Consider the following 7,049-nt stretch of genomic DNA (forward strand, 5'->3'; position numbering starts at 1 on the left):
GATAATCATGTTTTTGCTTCACAGATGAGGCTTTATTTTACAGCCATTTTTTAATATTCTAAATCTTCTTCATTTTACCTGGCCAGTGAAACATTACACTGGCCAGTAAGAAAAACTTGCAAGGAATTTTGTGCAAATTACACTGTGCAACAAATGTTTTTTAAAAATTTCGTAACAGAAAGTAATTGATATGTTTCTGTAAAATTAAAACCTGCTGATTCCACTGGTAAAACTGAATAATAGCAGGTCTCTTTTTTTAAGTTATTTAACCCCTTAGTGACCAAGCATTTTTTTTTCCATTTTTAAAAATCGTAACTCCTTTATTTATCCATCAACGTAGGGCCATTTTTCTTTTTTGCGGGATGAGTTGTATTTTTCAATGGTACTATTTAATGTACTGAACAACTGTTAAAAAGTTCTGAGTTGAGTAAAATGAAAAACAAAAAGCAAAATTCCTCCATCTTTCGGTGTATATCATTTTTACTACGGCCCACAAACTGGAATAAAAACAACATGATAACTCTATTCTATGTTAGCGCAAATTTCGCTATTCGATATACTATGGGTGCCATATTAGATAGGAATAATGAACAGGCCTGAGACCCTTTAAAGGACCACGCATTTACATCATGTGCACCAAAAGGTTCTAATCTTTATATAGACGGGTAAAAGTTTATATAAGGTTTCAAAACAGGAAATTAGTTCATTCAGAGTCTAGTTACAGCATTTTGTGTACTGATAGGTCATTCTCATAGGGAGGTATTCGTGAGGTAGCTGTGAGCTCATTTACCAGGGAGGAGCTTCCATTGAGCATGCTCTTTTCATTCTTGACTTGCTGTCCAAAGGAGATACTTCCTTTTTCTCTCCAACTATTTCCTGTCCTTTAACACAAAAACATTCCTTTTTGCCATGAGGCTGTAACTTGAGCCTTGTATAAGTTTTCCACTGCTGGTCAAAACTGGTTTTGACCCGTTTCTGACACAATACACTGCTCCTTCAATTCTTGTGGGGGATGTTTCCTTCCTCCATCTTAACATCTTCACAGCTTACAACAGAAAATACACAAAATGGCGAACCTCTCATAGTCATTCTCCCACATCTACGATACCAAACTTATGTTTGTTTTGTTTTTTTGCTGTACTACAATTTTTTTACAAAGACATTTAATTTTTTTAATCTTCTGCGCCCAATAACTTTATTTTTCCATCCACATAGTTGTGCAAGGCCTCATTTTATGGGGGACGTCCACTAGTTTGAGTTAGTACCACTTTGGAGTGCATACGACTTTTTGATCACTTTTGATTTGCTTTTTTTTTTTTTTTTTTTGAGACAAAGACCGAAAAAAACACCTTTTTAGTGTTCCTTTTTTTTCCGGACGACGTTTATCGTGCGGGGTAAATAATGCGTTACTTTGATAGATCAGACTTTTTCGCACGCAGCAATAGTACGCATGTATTTTTGTTTTAGGATTTTGATTCTTTTGTTTAGTCTAACCGATGACCTGTAAAAACACAGTTCATTACAACTTACTGGTGGATGATCCACAGTGTTTACACCATGTGGAAACATACCCTATATGTTACATAAACCTACCCTTATAGTGTTCAGTCAGCACGCGGTGTGTAACAGTGATTGCGAAATAGTTGCACAATCACTTCTGTTCATTTTATTAAGCCAAGTTAATGGCTTAATTGTATTATTGTATAGGTAATTGTATTTGTATTATTAATTGTATAGGCATATTTCCAAAATATACAATACAACGGCAATTGGATTACATTATTCCCCAGAATTTAAAGAAACCTAATGTGGCAGAAAAAAACCGATATCCTATTTAAATTCAGCACACTAAAGTTACTATAAGCTGCCATAAATCTACTTATCTGTTTAAAAAAAAAATTGTGTTGCACAGTGTTCTATAATGCTCAAATGTGTTTGTGATACAGCTCTGTAGAAGCATGGACTCTGCAAGACTTCTGAAGGTGTCCTGTGGTATCTGGGACCAAAATGTTAGCAAAAGGTCCTTTTCATTGTGAAGTGGGTTTTCCATGGGCTGGACCTGTTTTTCCAGTACACGGAGTAGATACATACTACCATTATGGAATACTGTTGCCAAGTAAGGGTGTACTTCATCTGCAATAATTAGGTAGTACATGTCAAAGTGACATCCACGTGAATGCCAGTACCACATTCCCCAGAGTGTCACAATGCCTCCAGCTGCTTGCTGTCTTCTGCTAGAGCATCCTGGTGCCATCTCTTCCCTAGGTAAGCAACGCACCAGCCATCTACAGGATGTAAAAGAAAGGGTTATTCATCACACAAGGCCACCTTCCTTTGCTCCATAGTCCCACTATATTTATGCTAAAGCACCATTAATTCCAGGGGTTTTGTAAATATGAGAACAAACACTTAAATGCATTAAATCTAGCCTTGTAGGCTTTTCTGTAGAGGTATATTTTCAGGTCCTTTTTGAAGCTTTTAAAGGTGTTATCAGATGTTTCAAGGTAGTAAGTTTGAGTATAGAATAATAATAATTATCGGGACGGCACTCGGATAAAGAGTTGTTAAATGAAAAGCAGAAAAAAGGTGTGGGACTCGGCTTAGGCTTGCGGTCACAAGCATTTATAGCTTTAATTATAATAACCAACACACAGATCTCAAAAATATTCTAAAAATGCACTGGGGGATACTAAGAAGTGATCCTTTTTCTGGTGAGTGACATTTCGTCCAATCCCAATGTTATATACCGCAGAGGCAAATCACTGAAAAATCTCCTTGCACCTTTATGTCCACGTGAAGTAACATCTTTATCGCATAGCGCTCTTTCTGCTTTACCCGGGGGGAGCTTTTTGGTGTGAACTCAAACAGTGCAAATGTTGTGACAATATACAACATAATACACGGTAATTAGAGGTAGATGCAGGTAATTTGGTTCAGATTAGAGATCACCTTACCTGTAGTTCATCTTATATCATTTGTTTTATTTATTGGCAGGACCACTAATACATTAAAGGCAAGACTTAACACCCTTTCAATATAAAAATGGGATTTTTGAAACACCATGTTTTGAAACATTTCTTTCACCATCATAATGGGGACTTTTATAAATCTGAGAATTGCACCAATAGAGAAAATGGGAAATTCTCCAGACTAAAAGAGAGATGTTCTGGATCTTCTCCCTATACTGCCTGATCCCCAAGGGTCTAAATAAAGTATTGGAAAAAATGTAACACACACAAAAACTTGCCAAAAATTTAATGGAGTGCATGTAATATAATTTTTATACAGTCTTTATACAGATTTCTGATATTTTATATATTTTTATATATGTAAATGTTTTATTCTAATATCAATTTATTGCAATTCAATTATATGCGTGTATTTTGTGGTAGTGTTGCTAATACTTTTATATAAGAGAAAAAAATATTTGGACTACTGATTAATGCTTTTATTTTGCTTATCTATTATGTCTAGATGAATATTATACCATTTTTCTTACTATTATTTGACTCTTGCTCCATTATCCAATGGATTTACAAATCCTTTTGGGTAAGAGTAGGGACGTAACGGTTTCCATTTCCTCCTGTACGCACTCGTTCTTTTTATGCTATTGCCTGACAAAGAAGTATTACACATTTTTGACGCCCATCCCAGGCCTCTCACTAGCAAAGCCAGACTCCTACTGACACTGATGAAGGGCAAATGCCCTGAAACGGCTGTCTGTGCATGGAGTCTGGCTTTGGTTTTAATTCCCAGTCATTGTTACAAAGCTTGTATAAAGAGTCTAACTTTGGCTTGAAGGAATGCTGTCGTCCAACAGGTGGCACTGTGGAGGTATTATTCCATCTCCCTTATTTGCCCATTTCCCTTTGAAACACATCATGGAACGCAACGTTGCATCCTTTACGTTGTTACGACATAACATTATCACATCTTCGGAATCCAGGGCGGCGCTCCGGGACCTGTACCCACACATAGATTTCCATCTTTCGTTACCGCTCTACAGTATACTATTGTAAGCCACATAGTTCTCATTTGGAAATAAGTTATTTTGGCTTATTTTAGAAGTTCTGATATGGACGCTTTATCTCTGGTCTTTCCGTACACACCTTAGTCAGTGGCATCATCCGATTCCAATACATGTTGTTTATGTTACTATATAGGTAAGCTTGTTTCTCATTGTATGTATGCTTGAAAAAGAGGCTCTATGCAGCCTTGAAATGTGTTGCCATGATATACTGTACTTGTATCTGTCCTGCTTGTATGAATAAATCGTCTATTGGAAAATTTTTGGATACGGGGGAATTTCTGTCTGACTCTGAAACCAGTAGGGGAAGCCTCAAGGAAAGAACACCCCCTCAATAGTAAGTTTCCCTATATTTCCCTTTATCAAAACTCCCTATATTTCTGGTTTACTGTACGGAATTCCTGCTAGCATAAGTCCTTTGTTTCTTTCTACCCAAGTTTGAGTATAGGTGATGCTCGGAAGAAATCCTGGAGATTGTGAGGAACAGACTAGAGGAGAGCAGAGAGATCTTGTGAGGACCACAGATTCTGTGTAAGCAGTATTAGATCAAAGATGTATGGAGGGGACAAGTAGACAGCTTTTTATGACATTTGATAACTTAAATTGCAATCTTTGGACAGTGGACAACTGGTGAAGGGTTTGGCAAATGTGGATAAGCTAGGCAGCAGAGTTGAGAATTGATTGGAAATGCACTCAAGTATTAGACGGGAGAAGGCAGAGAAGATTGTCGCAGTAGTCTTAACAGGAGATGAGAATGCACACTAGCATTTTTGTTGACTCTGTGTTGAGGAATGAGATATTTTTAAGCTGAAGGTAGCAGGAGGTGACTAGAGTTTGTATGTGTAGTTTGAAGGAGAGGATGGAATAAAATGTGAACCAAGATGACAGACGTGTGGTATTGATGAAAGTAAGGAGCCATTGATTGTGATTGGTGGAGGTTTTGTGTGAGATGGGGGAAAGTTTTTTTCTGAGTTTTAGAAAACAGGAGAAGGATATGGTTGATGGGTGATATCTTGGCCAAAGTATCTATCTTCTATCAAGAATCCCAGAGAGGTAGATTTGAGTGTCAGCGTAACATAGTATGTTAGGCCAGAAAGACATTTCCCCTCCACTGTTGATCCAGAGGAAGTAAAATAAAATGAGGTAAAAGCCAATTTTTCCCATTATAACAGAAAATAATTCCTTTCCAACTCCAATCTGGCAATCTGAATAATCCCTGGATCAACAACCCTTCTGAATTAATTGGTGACTATAACCTGTAATATTGTAATGCTCAAAGGCTTCCAGGCACCGCTTAAACTCTTATCGAATTCACCGTTCCCACGTCTTCAGGCAGGGCATTTCATAGCATCACTGCTCTTCCAGTAAAGAAGCCCCTTCTATGTTGGTGTAGAAACCTTTACTAAAAATGCTTTACTAAAGTCAAGATATACTATCTACACTGCATTTTCCTGATCAACTCAGTCAGTGATTGTCCTAGAAGGAAATTAGATTTGTGTGGCATGACTCTTTTGTTACAAACCCATGCTGGCTCTGGTTATTTACTCTATTTTTATCCAAGTACTTGCATATATGCTGTTTAATAATTTGTTCAAACATCTTTCCTGGTATAGAAGTCAGGCTCACAGGGCTATAGTTTCCTGGATCCACCTTCATTCCTTTTTTTGAAGATAGGGACAGCATTTGCCATTTTCGAGCTTCTGGGACTTCTGTTCTCCAGGAATTTTCAAAGATTATCGTGAGTGGTTCATCAATTACCTTTGCTGCTTCCTTCAGTATCCCAGGATGTAATTCATCTAGACCTTTTAGACTTGAGTTCATTTAAGTTAGCTAAATGTTCCCTCACCATCTCTCACCTTTATAAATAGCCTGCATTCTTTTATTCCCCCAACAGCACAGGGAAGATCAGTAGATGATCTCTATGAGAGAAAACCGATACAAAGTAGGAATTTAAAAGTTCAGCCTTCTCAACATCATTTTTAACCAATTCACCATTTTCATCTTGTAAGCATCCAATTGCACCTTTGACTTTTTTTTATTTTGCTTTTGAAATATCCCCCCAAATCCTTTTTTATTGCTTTTGGCCTCTGTTGCAAGCCTCAATTCATTAAATTAGCTTTTCTTACACTTTCCCTACAGTTTCTGCAGACCACTTTATATTCTTCCTTAGATATCCCCCCCTATTTGATAAACATAGTTTCTTCCTTTTTAACAGCTGTTCAAATTTTGTGTTCATCCATCCTTGTCTCTTTAAATGCTTCCCATTCCAACTTTTTTTAGGGATTAACGATTGTGCTTTGAGAATCTAGTTTCACAATATTTCATAACCTTCTTGGACATTTCTGTCCTTAAGAACATCCAGCCTTTGGATTCTTCCCACCCTCTTTCTGAGTCCATTACAATTTGCATTTCTGAAATTTAACCTTGAGGTCTGAGTTTTCTCAGGTCCCCCCACCCACCCTTTTATCCAAAATTCAAGGATAGCATGATTACTGCCTTTTAGGATTTCAGCCACCCTTACTTCCTCAACCATTTCCTCCCTGTTGGTAAGAATTAGGTCCAAGATAGCAGATCTCCTTGTTTTCTCTTCGACCTTTTGAAAGATAAAGTTGTCAGCAAGAATGGATAAGAATTTGTTGGATCCATTACTTTTACCTGAGAGAGATTCCCAACAAATGTCTGGATAGTTAAAATCTCCCATGATCACATCTCATGTCATGCCTTTTTGAAAACCTGGCCATCTGATGTAGAAAGATTTCATCAATATCTTCTGCTTGTCCAGGTGGCCTCTAGTAAATGCCTACAATGGTGTCCTTTCTGTTTGTTCTCTCCTTGTATTCTTACCCAAATTTTTTCTACAGAACTACCATGCTCTGAAGCTTGAATCTCTGTGGAGATAAATGTTTTCCTACCATGCAACGCAATACCTCCTCCCCTTTTTTAGGTCTGTTTCTTCTAAATAAGTTGTAGCCTATAAGCCCTGTACTCCAATCATGTGTATTATTCCATCAAGATTCTGTGA

Source organism: Eleutherodactylus coqui, chromosome 5, assembly GCF_035609145.1.
Source record: "Eleutherodactylus coqui strain aEleCoq1 chromosome 5, aEleCoq1.hap1, whole genome shotgun sequence".
In the NCBI taxonomy this organism is placed as follows: Eukaryota; Metazoa; Chordata; class Amphibia; order Anura; family Eleutherodactylidae; genus Eleutherodactylus; species Eleutherodactylus coqui.